General features: G+C 43.0%; 1 long non-coding RNA gene across 1 annotated transcript in view; it reads left to right on the top strand.

The window, feature by feature from the left end:
* The window catches only part of LOC146074939 (uncharacterized), a 54,640-nt gene that overhangs the window by 31,169 nt on the left and 10,596 nt on the right, over positions 1 to 12,875 (top strand). The gene's annotated exons all lie outside the window — the stretch shown is intronic.

The following is a 12,875-nucleotide window of genomic DNA, read 5'->3' as shown; positions in this document are numbered from 1 at the left end:
AGTGAACTAATTAGCTCCTGTGGATCTTTTAAAATGTATCAATGAGTAATGAGTGCACCTGTGTACCTGCCAGGTGACCTGGAAAATGTGATCTGTGTGGGGTCCTGAGGACTGAATTTGGGGAACCCCTTCACTAGCCAATTTGCGTCACTGACAATATCGTTAATAATATAAGCAGTGCTCTGGTGAATGATCAAGTGCAGGCATGTCCAAACTATGGCCCTCCAGCTTTTGTGAAACGACAAATCCCAGCATGCCTTGCCACAGTTTTGCCATTAGGGAATGCTAAAACTATGGCAAGACATGCTGGGATGTGTAGTTTCACAACAGCTGGAGGGCCACAGTTTCAACATGCCTGCCTGATCTAGTGCATATACACTCAACTACATACCCTCTAACGTGATCCATTCCATTAGGTACAAAATGCACTGTTTCTGGACTTCTTTTAATTGCAGTCACCTGTGTTGAAGTAGTTCAGCGATGAAAGCGGTGTTCCAGCACAGGTGAAGGCAATCTTAAATTAAGTAAGAAGTCCAGAAGCAGAGTACTTTGTACCTAATGGAATGGGTCATGTTTGAGGATGTGCAACTATATAGCTGATGATATAGTCAACATTGGGCAAGCAGCACAGACAAGGGGGAGGGAGTCTTTAACAATTCCTGGGAGCACTCATCATTAACAATATTGATTTTACACACTACTAGACAATATGAATGATATATCATGAACAATATCACTGTCGTTCATATCATTAATGATATATCAGTTAGTGTGTAAGGGGCATTTGGAATTTAGTATTTAGAAGTTTTCAGTTAGCTTAGTTGTGCCGAAACTTACATGTGATTTTTGGGGTTCAAAAAAGAAAAATAATGGTCTCAAATTACCCCCAAATCACTTATTTCATTTTTTTTTATTTCTTTGTAATTAAACTAAATTCACAAACTTTGATGTTTTAAAAGAAATACCAGATCAGCCATTCTGCATCTTTTTAAAAGCATATAGTACCTTCCTCATGCTCGGAAACAGCCTTGCCGACATGCAGAAGCCAGGATGTGACTGCATTTATTCTGGCTCTACCCACCACACATGTATACAAGTAACACTAGTATTAAGCAGTTTACCCTTATCAGAGCTTCTCACCCTGGACAGCAAATGGTGTTTTCTTGTAATCACCTGGCTGCTATTTACTGCGTATGAGATTTGCACCTCTCCCAATTCCATCCTATCTGCCAAATGCCAAAGCAAGACATTTTCCTGCTTCTGGCACTGTGGTATCGGACCGAGTTGATAGTTAAAAGCGAGACAGTGGGGATCCCGACTTGCAGAGGCTATTCTCCCTCTTGGGGGTCCACGATAGGCTAGAACCTGTGGTGAGCGCAGCAAGCCACCAAGCCTGCGGTATGGCAAGTGCAGAGAGCCCGCAAGAGGCTTCTTGGTGCTTGCCCCGCTGTTGGAGTACAGGCAGTTGGGATCCTGATATCGGCCTAATGAACATCGGAATCCCGACTGTTGGACCCCCATATCACACCCAAGAAAAGAACCTACTTTTTGAGCAACACATTTATCATGGAATATTGCTCCTGGAACTAAGCATCTGGTTTACTACAAGCCATAATCAATGCTGCAAAATTGTATCCCAATTACAATGGTCAACAGCATGGCAATTACAGTTTAATGCTAAAAAATGCAAAATCATGCACTAAATGTATCAGAGGGAAGAACAATGAGCATTTTGGGAGAAGGGGGGGGGGTGTAAAACCTGGACAATGTAGTAATTATTGATTGGAATCATGCTGTATCTGTATAATCCATTAGAACAGTGGTTCCCACTTTCTTGAATCACGATGCCCTAGATTATCAGATTTTTGTTTCACAGCACCCCTAGGCCAAAATGTTTCTTATTGTGACATAATACGAAAAAACATTAATTAAATTAATTGTGTTTCTATGTCATCCTTAGAGTCTTATCAATGGGGTGTATACTACTACTATTTTGCTGGGCTGCTTCATCTAACAGAGGAGCTGGGTTTCATTTTGAGAAATCTTGGAAGCCCCGATCGTGTACCCTAGTTAATTCTGCCTTGAGATTCTAGAAAGCTAGCTTATACTTGGGACAACATCATAATGAACACACTATTTGTTATTGGTCAGGGGCTTAGTTATGGAACCAGGGAACACACTTCCTACAATAACTCAAGGTCAATTAGTGGGACAAGAACATTGGCACATCTACAATGTTTGCAGAGTGTTGGTATACAGGGGTTCATGGGTCCAGGAAGGTGATACTGACTGGAACAGGTATGAGTGTGTGTCCCCATCAAAATGTAACTGGACAAAGCCAATTTCCATTAAAATGCAACAGGACAAAGCCAATTTACTGTGGCCTTTGAGCCCCTACTGAATGTATAAGGTTCTGTTCCTCAAAATTGTGGATGTTCATATATGGTGCTAATCTAGATATTCGTGAGGGCTGTGTATTACTGAGAACTTGTATATTGTAAGCAAAATGATCTTCCCTGAGTAACTGAAAGTAGTAATGTAATGCAATTTGGGGGGGAGGACAAACTAACTTAGCACTTGCTGGTTATGAACAATTCTAGTGGACTGCCACTGTAGTATCTCATCTATTTTCTTTTTGATGGTTTCTTCTCTTGGGCTAGAATAATAATGGGAGCTGGCCTGACTGACATTACTATTACTATTACTATTAGTGAGCAAGCTTATCTCTAGCAGATGTCCTAAGACCTTTGTGCTCACCCTGCTTCCTGTTAGAAGTTCTGCCATGTCTGGGAATATATGTACTGTAACAATGAGCAAGAATCTCTATAGTTCCCTGTAATGGACCCATTATTGTAAAGTGTATCTCATCACTTTGTGGCCAATGTAAGTTCTCCTTCTAGATTGATATGGAAAGAGAGGAAAGATTGGAGATTCTTGGGGTGCACTCCGAAAGTATGTTATGGAAGGCTTCCAACTGAAAATATCACAATCTCTAAAATTTAACTTTTATTTTTATAGTTAAAAGGAGGTGTATATTTTACATCCTCACAAATCAGAAATTGAAAGTAACCAAGAAACTGAAAGTATGAAAAATAGGAAGACGAACAAGTAAGAGCACCCAGTGCGGAATTAAAAATCCCTTTCTCCAAGTTCTCCTTCTAGACTGATATAAATCTAGAGATATACTATAACTGGTAAAGCATGGTATGTATGCCAGAAGAGGATGCAACCTGTACAGAGTAATAAAAAATGACATATTGATGGGATCATAGGTCTTCATTACTGATAAAAGGAGAGCAGGATCCAGATGGGGGTGGACCTTTTATACGGTTACGCAAGCCCACCTTCATACCTCCCAACATGACCCTCTCCTGTTTCTGGACTTCTCCCTTTATTAATGATTGCCATCACCTGTATTGAAGCATTTTTCTTATCAATTAACCTGTGTGAAACAGGTGATGGCAATCATACATTATGAGGAAAGTCCAGAAACAGAACATTGTGTCCCTCCTGGAGAGGGTCATGTTGGGAGGTATGCACCTTTCATCACAGTCAGATTTACAATAGTCCAGTATTCATCTACTAGACCAGTGATAGCCTACTCCAGTCCTCGAGAGCTACCAACAGTTCACGTTTAACAGCTCACCTCGCAGGTACACAGGTGCACTCATTACTGACTAACACATTATAAATGATCCACAGGTGGAGCTAATTACTTCACTTGTGATGGAAAACGTTAACTGTTGGTAGCTCTCGAGTTGGCTACTCCTGCACTAAACTATATATACTGTGTGTCTGTACACACACACTCATCTTTATATGTATGTCTTTGATAATACATCCAATGCATGAGCAATTTCCTTTGCAAAATAAAATAATGTTCCAAAATACAAGAAAATCATATATATGATTGTATACTATCAGGCTATGTATAAAAGTTGAATTTGTTTACTACAATTGTAAGTTCTATACATTTAATTGATATTATTTCAGCATGAATAGCAGCAGCTATAATGCTATGATATACTGTATTACTCTAAGGATTTAGACATTCCTATATGTCTACATCTTCCGTTTAGCATTAGAATACATTCCTTTGCAGTGGTTGCATACATGTGTCCATATAAAGCAGGGGATATTCTTTGTAACAATCCAAATATTTTAATCCAATAACTTCGTTAATATAATATTAGCATATATTGCTCTATAAAAGTAATATGAGGGTATCCGTTTAATGACATGACATTGAACAGTAGCAATAGGATTCTTTCATTCCTCCAATCCATCGCTTTAATATCAAGACAACATGTTGTTACATCAGGTTGCGTTAGTTATATTATATCACGATTTATCACTATGTAATAACAGGACATGTTCATCCCTATAACATTAGGGATGATGCTATATTCTGTATATACCCGGATATTCAGCTCTTTATATTCAGTTCCCTTCATGACAGTTTCCTAAAGGAATTGCACCTAATGCGTTCTTGCACGTAAGGACATCGTGTATCCCCTTGTAATATTAGTACATATACCCCTGTAGTGTCAGGAAACATCCATCGCTATCATATCAAGTGATAATCATACCTTATGTCATATTTTTCTTTAGCAGCATTACTTAGAAACGTTATATCCTATAACACTTCTAATGTAATTTAACCTATGTAATATCAAAATAAAAGCTATATTTTGATATTTTGACGTATATTCCCTATTTTTATAGCAGGACGTATTCATTTCCGAGAAGTGGTGGCATTTTTTTCATCTTGTGTCACGGTACTTCTCTATAACTAATTACATTTTATATATGTTGCTTTTGGTCACATAAATTTAGCTCTTAGCTTGATATGCAAGTATGTATTATTATTATTATTATTATTATTATTATTACTACTATCATTATTATGATGTATAACATGCTACAATATCAAGGTTCATATAATATAGTACACTAAATGCTTGTCATATTATGACCCTGGCATTTAATCACAATACAACTTTTGTCGAATTTTATATTGTTGTACTCTCGATGATATCCGTATATCGAATAGGTCATATCGATAAAAGGCATTTAATAATCATACATATATAAACATATGTGTATGTTTATATAAATATGTACATACAGTATGTCAGCAGTTTCCCTGCAGTCCGCAGACATTCGAAAACCGCTAATAATTTTCCTTTCAGAAAAAGTCGGTTTTGACATTTTTCGAATTAATAAATATTGTTTAGTAACTATTTATTTCAGTTTAGTTATTTCGAAAAACTTTATCGATTTTTTTTCCAAGAATTACAATTTGACATGACATTTGTGTTAATAACGACGCTGTAACGAATAATGCACGTATTAATTGTGATCAGGGACCGGAAACGTTCCTTAAAATGAATGCGTGCAATAACTGTACCCTTGTGTATTTAACAATGAAATTATCAACGTTTAGAATACATCTACACATTTGTTTGTATTTTAAATGTATGTAAACAAATCACAATTTTAACCTTAACAGATATAAATGAGATGAAGCGTTTTTATTTATTTAATTGCCCCACAAGAGGGTAGTTAGAAGAGAACTCAACAATCCACCTTACAGTAATACATTGACGCAGTTACTAATAGGCAAACATAAATAAAACATACAGAATATATATATATATATATATATATATATATATATATATATATATATATATATATATATATATATATATATAATGAATGAGGAAAGTACAGTAGTTATTAGCCCTTAAGAACCTTGTAGGACAGCATACTGTGCTGGGAGTAGGTTACACATTGCTGACATAAGTCACTCTCCTTAATGAAATACACCCGCAAAATATCTAATTTCCATTAGTTTCCAAAAGTCCTGATTTCTATCAAAACGGATCCTGCTTTGGGACTAATGTTGCCTCTTTTCAATGGGACAGATCTAAAGCAGGTAATAACTTTAATGGTGATGGTTACACTTGTGGCTTGATGGGTTATTTAAGATACCTTCTAAAATGTTCTATATGTAATTAGCGTCTGCCAGTGCACCCCCCCTCCCCCTCCTCCTCCTCCTCCGGCGGACTAGAGGATCACTGCCCAGTCTGGTTAACGTTTAGCCAGGACCCTGCCCCTTGTGGATTAAAGATTGCCAGCTTGCGTGACAGTAGTGTCGGAGACATTTGGCTCAGGTGCCAGTAGTTAGGAAAAGCCTGTGAGCAAGGAGGGGTGGTGGGGGGACATGGTGAATGATCAGGGGTATGTGAGTTAAGGGGAGGGGGCGCCTGAGGGAGTAATTGAGAATACTTTTTCCAACAAAAAGGGAGAGGGGCGGTGAGTGCGTGAGAGGGCATTGCGTGACAAGAGGCAGGTAACTAACTGTACACACACCTGACACCACACAGGTACATCCCCTGATACAGCGGCCTCACTCATTCTTCGTATCAGTCATTCCTAAAATCAATGATCTATCTGAGATAAATGTATTAGTATCTATCTGGCGCAAGCAAACATATACACGTGTGTGGGTGATGGTTGTGTGTGTGTGTGTGTGTGTGTGTGTACGTGTACGTGTACGTGTATATGTGTGTCCAAACAGAATATTGGTAGCAGGAACCACTTGACTCCATTTGTAAAGCACTGTGTTAGTGTAACCCAGCCATGGACATTACAGTACATCAACAGCCCAGGCAGTTACATTTCCATACTTCAGCACAGATGTGAACTCAAGGAAACTGTGCTCATCCATGGCTATCCTGAAATCCAGGTGTGCTTGGAGGACTGAGGTTGGGGAACACTACTGTATGGCAGTGGTTCTCAACCACGGTCCTCAAGGACACCCAACAGTGCATGTTTTCCAAGTCACCCGGATGGTGCACAGGTGCACTCATTATTCACAGACACATTTTAAAAGATGACAAGTGGAGCTAATTACTTCACCTGTGATTCTGTGTGGAGACCTGGAAAACATGCACTGTTGGGGGGGGGGGGGGGGTACTTGAGGAGCGAGGTTGAGAACCACTGCTCTGTGGAGTATGCTGGCTCTATATAAATGAATGGTAATACTGATGTTGACAGCAATAATACTTGACACGCAATATATACATCCCAAATGTACTTATGTGTTTGCCAAGCAGAGCATATAGAACTATAACTATATCACTCTGGATAGATGAGACATTAGACATAGGCAAACTATAATACTTCCGGATACAGTTAGCTTGGCTGGCAGTACAGACTGGGACTTGTAGTTCCACACAAGCTGGAAAGCCACTGGCTGCCTAGAAAGCCATATTTTATCGCGAGTGCCTCAAGCACTCCAGAGACGGCTAGTAAATAGATCAATGAACATAAAACATATGTAAATGATACTGATACAGAACATGGTTTCCATTTCTGTTTGATTGTACTGCTTGTATACAATCATCTAATTATCCTATATGATGCCCATTCAATAAAAGTAATCTCCAGTGTATACACAATTTCTTGCTCCTCTTAAATTTCTTTTTTCATCCATTAAGTGCCTAGCCCCAATAACTAAACCCAAATGTAGTCATAAACATAACCGATGTAGTTACATATCATCAGCTATAACATCATTATATTATTGCATATAATATGTCATTGCTTTGCCTCCCTTATGCAGTTTATATAATATTTTACTGGTTCGTGCTCTTAAATATGAAACAAGTATTTACACAGATTATATGACCGGTCCAGTCTTTTACACGCTTATATAAAACCCTTTGTGCGTTCATAAAACAAAGCGATTGTGCTTAAATAACATTACATTTGTCAAAGCACTATTGGTAAATATCACGTTTATTGCGCTGCGTTTATGAGTCCCTTCGTATCTTTAGAGATCTATTGTGAGTTTCTACAATTATTACAGCACTGGCCCTTATTCTGATCTGTGCGGCCGGAGCCGCATACGTTGCTCCGGCCGCACAAACCAATCCCCGCCTACAAGACGGATCGCCACGGCCGTCCGTACGCGGACGGCTGGCGATCCGCATGAAAATGGTGGGGCGTACGCCTCCACCATGGTGGGAGCTGCCCCCTGCATTCGATGGTCGACGACCATCGAAGGCAGGGCCGCACGCTCCACCAGCTCACGCAAGCTTAGACCACACGGACAATCGTCCGTGTGAAAGCTTGTATGGGGGCGGAGAGCTGACATCCTGCGATGTCAGCTTTCCGCCCCCATCACTGGCGTCATAGCCTCATTACCATGCATACGCCCCGCGTTTGCATGGGAACGCCCATGAAACGCGGGGCGTATGCATAGGGAAATGAGGGTATTAAGCCCCTCACGCCCCTATACGCCCCCTTTGCGGCGTATGAAATTTTTGTGCGGCGAATTCCCCTGCACATGCGCAGAATGACCTCTGCGCATGTGCAGAGCGAAAACATCGGCGGTACGGCCGCACGCGGGCCGTACCGCACAGACCAGAATAAGGGCCTATGTTATTTATTTATACTCGTGCTTCCTGTTTTATTGTGCTTGGACTTTGTATTATCATTCATTTAAATGCAAATAGTTGGTAATTTAGAATATTTGTCTGATTCGAACTGCGATGTCACTTTGTTATTCTGTGCATATTGATATTAGGTTACTACTAGGTTAAATATCGTTTTTAATATATATGTATATGAAGCCCCCGTGGTTCCCCCCTGCAGCTGTGTCTCTGTATTGCATTAAATTGCTGGTCTGATGGGGGTTGGGACAGAGCTCTCTCCAGGTGCTGGCAGTGAGAGAGGGGAGAGGTCACTGTGTTTGGGGCATTGCGTGACAAGGGGACTGGAGATGGTTTAACTCCCAGGACAAAACTTGCCAAACTTTCCTGGGTCAGTCACGCAATGGGCGGACTTAAAGAGACAGTGCAGCAAAGGAGGAGATTACACATTCTACAGATCTAGCTCCACCTTAACTGTTTAAGGTGGCATGCTATTATGGTGAGGTAATTACAATGTGTGCAGTCGTTGGACTGCATCTTATGTAACTCATTAAATTGTACCTTACTTTAATAATTTAATTAGTAAAAGACACGCAGTTCTAATTCAGTTATTAGTAAATAAAAAACAACAACAACAATATCCACATATGTAATATTTGTCAGTTATTTCATAGTAAGAGAATATACTGGATTTTATTTGTATTTTACCTGTGGAGGTAATTGCGAGGGAACAGTAAAAAATCCTGATGTTCAGGGTTAATATTAGAGCTGTGCGATCTATATTTTGTCAAAAAAGTCATAAAAATAGCTAAAATCACATCATTTTGGGCCTTTTTTGGTTCCTCGACATTACTTTCCAGTCAATTTCGGACACCGCACAGTTCACAATAGCCCTAATTTTGGCCCGATCGGAAGGGGCCAAATTCAGCCCTGTTCCGATGGTTAGGGGTTGCATATGAGCAGGGGGCAGCATCAAGGGAGGACCCAGCATTTTATGGGTGTCCCCATGAAAATGCTGGGCGTTCCCTGCTCTGGGCGGGCAGCTGATGTCACATGATGTCAGCTGCCCGCCCCCTTTTTGCTGATCTGACCATAGGTGCCGATTCTGTGGGTGCTTGAGGGCCCGAGCACCCACGGAAATTGATGAGCACCCACTCGCTCAGCAGCGGCCCACCCGCCCGTGTCCCACTGCACTCCCCCTCCCTCGTCGCAGGCACAGGTACTGTGTGGGCATTTATGTACCTGCACTGTTGGGGCATTTATGTATTTGGCACTGTTGGGGGGAGTTTTGTACCTGCACTGTGGGGGCATTTATGTATTTGGCACTGTTGCCATAATTTGAATATTGGAGACAACTGTGCTGCATAATATAAATCAGTATTATTTTGTGGCCACGCCCCTTTCCCCATAAAGCCACTCCCCAGCAAAAACATAAATCGGCACCTATGGTTCTGACAATCAAATGATTTCTGTCCCCTTCAGCCCCATGCGAGGGGATGTGTTCTTGGACACAAGGGCGTAACTACCTTAGGTGCAAGGGGTGCAGCTGCTATGGGGCCCAGAGCTGCAATATGTAATAATGTTTTACATACATTTATAACCATCAGCTGATAAATAGGGGGCCCTCACAAACTTTTGCTACAGGGCCTGCGAATATCTAGATACGCCCCTGCTTGGACACATCCCCTCACATGCTAGTGAGGGGATGCTGGTGGGTGTTTGGCGGGGCAACAGCTGACCTGTTCATTAGGCTGCGGGTGAATGCAGCCTAGCGTACATGTCTGAATTAGGCCCAATATGTGCACCAACATCAGAGGCGTAGGGAGGGCGGAGCCACCGGAGCTCATGCTCCGGGCGCAGATTGGCTGAATGGCGCCACCGGCCCGCCCCCCCTCCGCAAATGATGCCTGCCCTGCACTACAAGTGTCACGCCGCCGGGCAGTGTGCGCAGCGCCGGCTGCTGCCCTGCCCGGCTCCTGCTCTGCCCTGCTCGCCCGGTCCCTGCCGCCAAGCGTCACAGGCGGTAGGGCCAGGGGCGGGCTGACAGTGACACTCCGACCTATGTCCTCCTCTCTGTCTGAATTGCTGCTGCTGCTGCTCGGTCCGGCTTCCGAGCAGCGCAGCGTAGCTGCACACTACAGACTCCTCCCACTCCCCGAGTCACCTGTCTCTGACTGCCTCCCTCCTCCCAGGCTACAGCAGCGCCATCAGCCATCCCAAGCGCTGGCTGTAGCCTGGAGGATTAGAACAAACAAACATCCCATTATTCAAGGTAACTTTTTTTGTGGTGGATTCGTGGGGGGGGGGGGGGTTGGGTTGTTTGTAGGGGCTGGAGGGGTTGGGTTGTTTGTAGGGGCTTGGGGGGGGGGGTTGGGTTGTTTGTAGGGGCTGGGGGGGGGGGTTGGGTTGTTTGTATAGGCTGGGGGAGAGTGAATCTCTCTGGCTTCTGTTGCTGCCCTGGCCTACTGTGCTGTATATATCTTTATATGTATATTTATTTACAGCTGTCAGCATGTTATATAGCGCAGCAGATTCCGTTACAGTGTCATATATAGCGCAGCAGATTCCATTACAGTGTCTTATATAGCGCAGCAGATTCCGTTACAGTGTCTTATATAGCGCAGCAGATTCCGTTACAGTGTCTTATATAGCGCAGCAGATTCCGTTACAGTGTCTTATATAGCGCAGCAGATTCCGTTACAGTGTCTTATATAGCGCAGCAGATTCCGTTACAGTGTCTTATATAGCGTAGCAGATTCCATTACAGTGTCTTATATAGCGCAGCAGATTCCGTTACAGTGTCTTATATAGCGCAGCAGATTCCGTCACAGTGTCTTATATAGCGCAGCAGATTCCGTTACAGCGTCTTATATAGCGCAGCAGATTCCGTTACAGTGTCTTATATAGTGTAGCAGATTCCGTTACAGTGTCTTATATAGCGCAGCAGATTCCGTTACAGTGTCTTGTATAGCGCAGCAGATTCCGTTACAGTGTCTTATATAGCGCAGCAGATTCCGTTACAGTGTCTTATATAGCGCAGCAGATTCCGTCACAGTGTCTTATATAGCGCAGCAGATTCCGTCACAGTGTCTTATATAGCGCAGCAGATTCCGTCACAGTGTCTTATATAGCGCAGCAGATTCCGTTACAGTGTCTTATATAGCGCAGCAGATTCCGTTACAGTGTCTTATATAGCGCAGCAGATTCCGTTACAGCGTCTTATATAGCGCAGCAGATTCCGTTACAGTGTCTTATATAGCGCAGCAGATTCTGTCACAGCGTCTTATATAGCGCAGCAGATTCCGTCACAGTGTCTTATATAGCGCAGCAGATTCCGTTACAGCGTATTATATAGCGCAGCAGATTCCGTTACAGTGTTTTATATAGTGCAGCAGATTCCGTTACTGCGTTTTTTAAGTTTTTTCTTTTCAAATGTGACATGCCAACACATGTTAGCCACGCCCCCAATTCATTACCGGGGGGGGCGCGAAATATGCCATTGCTCCGGGCACCATGGCGCCTAGCTACACCGCTGACCAACATAAGCCAAAGGTTGGTCATACTAAGCAACAGAGCAGCAGCATAAACACATGGCAGTTATCTCTCTTTAGAGAGTATTTAGAAGTATTAGTAATAACCAATCAAAGCAACTCTCAAGTACTTTCAATAGAGAACAATCCAACACAGACATTTACTAAGAATCATGTGGAGTATATCATTGCTCAAAAGCAGTAGTAGCTACCAAACTGCAAAGATAAAACCCTAAACCATGTGTAAAATAGCAACAGCAGATGTGCATGCTCCCAGCATATGCTTATTCTCAGTGCCCAATCTGGCCCTCAATCTTGGGGTCCCTGGGCCACTAATAAATTGGCACTCTGTCCTAAAGTCCTACTTAACCACTTGAGTGGTACTGTATGTCTGGAAATTTTCCGGGCTCAGCTGCACTGCCACAGCAGGCTGTCCTGGAAAATTTCCAGGAATACCACTAATATCAAGGTGTGCGCCAGTGGTGCCTGCAGCTGTGCACCACTGGCACATCACCTGTCTGGGCACCCCCCGCCTCCTCTCCTCTCCCACCGCTGCCCCTCACTGCTCTGCTCCAGCGATTGTACGCCGGAGCTCCCCTACCGCTGCCCCCAATGCCAATATTTGCAGGGAGCAGGCAGCAGGCTCAGGGATGTTCAGGCGGTTTGGGAGGACTCAGGAGCGCTCAGGAGTCCTCCCGAGCCGCCCCGAACATCCCCTAGCCTGCCGTATGTGGTCACTGCTGCGACTGACAGCTGGGCCAGCGGCAGAGGAGCTCCGGCGTACAAATGCAGGAGAAGAGGTGAGAGGGGTGCCGGGACACTAGGCTACGCTCTGTGGTGGGTTTTAAAGGGGCAGGACAAACCTGCCCTAGTAGGTTTGCCCTGCCCCAGCAAAACCCAC

This window comes from Crinia signifera, chromosome 4, assembly GCF_055691185.1.
Source record: "Crinia signifera chromosome 4, ASM5569118v1, whole genome shotgun sequence".
Taxonomy (NCBI): Eukaryota; Metazoa; Chordata; class Amphibia; order Anura; family Myobatrachidae; genus Crinia; species Crinia signifera.
This window is presented reverse-complemented; position numbering and strand designations above follow the sequence as displayed.